Source organism: Mandrillus leucophaeus, unplaced genomic scaffold (assembly GCF_000951045.1).
Source record: "Mandrillus leucophaeus isolate KB7577 unplaced genomic scaffold, Mleu.le_1.0 Scaffold156, whole genome shotgun sequence".
NCBI lineage: Eukaryota > Metazoa > Chordata > Mammalia > Primates > Cercopithecidae > Mandrillus > Mandrillus leucophaeus.
The window spans coordinates 2,868,541-2,872,314 of NW_012101543.1; positions in this window are offsets into that span (position 1 = coordinate 2,868,541).

A 3,774-nucleotide genomic window follows, 5' to 3' on the forward strand; every position below is an offset into this window, starting at 1 on the left:
GGCTAGTTTTTTGTATTTTTTTAGTAGAGACGGGGTTTCACTGTGTTAGCCGGGATGGTCTCGATCTCCTGGCCTCGTAATCCGCCCGTCTCGGCCTCCCAAAGTGCTGGGATTACAGGCTTGAGCCACCGCGCTCGGCCAGATTTTTATTTTTCTTCTCTGCCTTAGACCCTCAGTCTCCAGTCTTTCTGCCTAGATTTCCACTAAGCTAATTGGATCACATAGTTTGCCCTTCACTGTACACTTTTGATGGTATATAACACCTTACTGCTGACTAGTTAAAAGTTACAGAAACTGTTTACAATATTCTTTATTGTCAGCTGGGTGTGGTGACTCATCATACCTGTAATCCCAGAACTTTGGGAGGCCAAGGTGGGTGGGTGCATTGCCTGAGCTCAGGAGTTCAAGACCAGTCTGGGCAACGTGGTGAAACCCCGTCTCTAACCAGAAATACAAAAAGTTAGCCAGGCCTGGTGGTTTGCACCTGTGGTCCCAGCTACTCTGGAAGCTTAGGTGGAAGGATCACTTGAGCCTGGGACGTGGAGGTTGCAATGAGCAGAGATCATGCCACTGCACTCCAGCCTGGGCAACAGAGTGAGACCTCATCTCAAAAAAAAGAAAAAAAAAATTCTTATTTTGTGAATTAATAATGCAACATGTGATGTATGAGGTATTTCATGCAATAATGTGATACATGAGGTATCACAAATATATTTGGAAAGACAACCACATAAAAGTCACAAAAGTTTGTTTGTATATTTTAATAAACATTAATATATATATGAACGATAGACGCTTCTTAATACTAGAAGGAATTATCTTCTCTCTCATGAGCCTCTTTCTCCATTTTCTAGAACTCAGAAATTTTTCCCATTCCCTTTAAAAAAAGGAAACAAATTGATTAGCTGCTTTCTCAGATGTCACCTTGTTCTTTTTCCTTTCACATATTTTAGGAAACTTAACTTTGTGTTTTTCTTGTTATTATGTGTTTTTTTCTGCTTTGTTTGAACTATAAGCTCTTTAGAACAAGGATTTTCCTTCATATATGAGGCGAGGGACGTTTATTTTTAGTGCTCAGTACTTGTTAAACCTCCTCTTTTTTTGGCTGTGCTGTGATAGTCATCGGATAATGCTGCTCCAAAAGGCAGATCATGATATAAGAAATTGAATAGTCTCATAGGATGGAAATATGAAAAAAAAAAAAGACAATAAAAAGCAGAGGTTAGATATTAGTTTGTATCTGAATAAGTTATTGAAGAGGTATGGGGTGATTAAAAAAAGGGGATATGTTGTTGGGAAATAACTCTGTTGGTAGGTAGAAGCATTGGGAAGAAAATTAAATTCAGTAACCATTCTAGTGCTGACTCAAGGTTGCGGAGATTCTGTGATGGGAAGGGCGTGATTCTTACCTCACTACAGTGAAGGAGACTCACGTATACACACAACTACAAGATAAAGCAGAACTAGATAAAGACATAGTGACAGAGAGAGGGCATTCTAGAATGATTTTAAGAAAAATACAATTTTATTCATTAAGGATGGAAATTATTCACAGCGCCCATCTTTCTAATATTGAGGCTGCTTTTACTGGCTCTTGGAAGTCCTAAGGGCAATTATTTCCCCAAATCAGAAGCATGCCTCTTTTTGTATATGTGTCACTAAGTTTTTTATTTACTGCTTTTCCTAAATTTGGGGGGACATTATAGAATTGTACATAAGATTCTAGACTGCCATTTAAGCACTGTGAATGTGATTTCTTAAGATACACATTTTTGGCCGGGCGCAGTGGCCTCAAGCCTGTAATCCCAGCACTTTGGGAGGCCGAGACGGGCGGATCACGAGGTCAGGAGATCGAGACCATCCTGGCTAACACAATGAAACCCCGTCTCTACTAAAAATACAAAAAAATTAGCCGGGGGTGGTGGTGGCGCCTGTAGTCCCAGCTACTCGGGAGGCTGAGGCAGGAGAATGGCGGGAACCCGGGAGGCGGAGCTTGCAGTGAGCCGAGATCGGGCCACTGCACTCCAGCCTGGGCGACAGAGCGAGACTCCGCCTCAAAAAAAAAAAAAAAAAAAAAAAGATACACATTTTTATGAAGTGAATTTCTATTGCTTTTTGAAATGTGCCTTGCACTAATGAATCTTGTAATATCAAAAGATTTAGGGCTAAAAGGAATACCAGTGCTGCATATGGTTAACTTACAGGCTTCCCAGTAGTACACAGTGAAAAAGTCAAACGCTATAGCTGGACTAACTGGTACTAGAATTGCAAAGTTATAATCATATTAAAAGACTGACTTTAGATTTTTTATTTGCAATGACAGCATAATACAAAGTCAGTAACTCCTGATTTTCTTGCTATATTATATTCAGTGACCACTGACGCTAATGTGGAACATTTCCTGCTAGTTATTCATTGATTAAAAAAAAAAAAAAAAAGAGTCATTTTTTTTTTTTCCAGAGACTGGGCAGGAGATAAGATGTCAAGAAGTAATAAGTAGTGAAATGAAAGAGGAGAATGCAAAGGAACCAAAAGAGAAAACATTAAAATGATGTTATTTTTTCCCCCTTGTGTGTGCAGATGGACAGGAAAATTATAGCAGTAATTGCAGACTCTTTTTCACTGAAGACAGAATGGCCTTGGGGAATCAGAGCATGGGAGAAAAAGTTCAGTGAAACTGCATTCTCATCCAGGCCCCAACTGACTTGCTGGATATGGCTTTGTCCGAGGTCATTTACCCTTTCTGTGCCTTAGTTTCCTTAACTGTTGAAAAAAGTTATTTACCATTTTAAGTTACTGAGAAGATGAATGAGATCATGCTTCAGAAACACCCAAAACTGGTCACAAAATTAGGTGCTATAAGAATACTAAGTAGTACTATTATTACTGAACTGTGCATCCTGTTGGAATGAGTCATCTTGCTGCAAAGATGCATAAGCGATTCCGAGTGTGGTAAAAGACCAGAGACAATGAGAAGAGGCAGTTACTCTTAGATGGCGTTAAGGGAGAAGATTCCAGTCGCAGCGAAATCCGCCCTTGTTCAACAAACAAAAGAGGAAGAAGGCAGACAAGACTTATTTTTTATTTATTAAAAAAAAAGGAGCTTGGCTCACTGCAAGCTCCGCCTCCTGGGCTCACGCCATTCTTCTGCCTCAGCCTCCGGAGTAGCTGGGACTATAGGCGCCCGCCACCACGCCCTAAAAATTTTTTGTATTTTTAGTGGAGACGGGGTTTCACCATGTTAGCCAGCATGGTCTCCATCTCCTGACCTCGTGATCCACCCGCCTCGGCCTTCCAAAGTGCTAGGATTACAGGCGTGAGCCTCCGCGCCCGGCCAGCAAGACTTATTTTGTAACTACAGGCATACCTAGGAGATACTGCTGGTTCATTTCTAGACCACCACAATAAAGTGAACATAGCAATAAAGTGAGTCACACAATTTCCTTGGTTTCCTAGTGCATGTATTAGTTATATTTACACTATACTGTAATCCATTAAGTGTGCATTATGGCTAAAAAATGTACATGCCTTCATTTTAAAAATACTTTAGCCAGGCGTGGTGGCTCACACCTGTAATCCTAGCACTTTGAGAGGCCAATGTGGGTGGATCACCTGAGGTCAGGAGTTCGAGATCAATCTGGCCAACATGGTGAAACAAAAATTAGCTGAGCATAGTGATGCGCACCTGTAGTCCCAGCTACTAGGGAGGCTGAGACAGGAGAATTGCTTGAGCCCGGGAAACCGAGGTTGCAGTAAGCTGAAATCACGCCACTG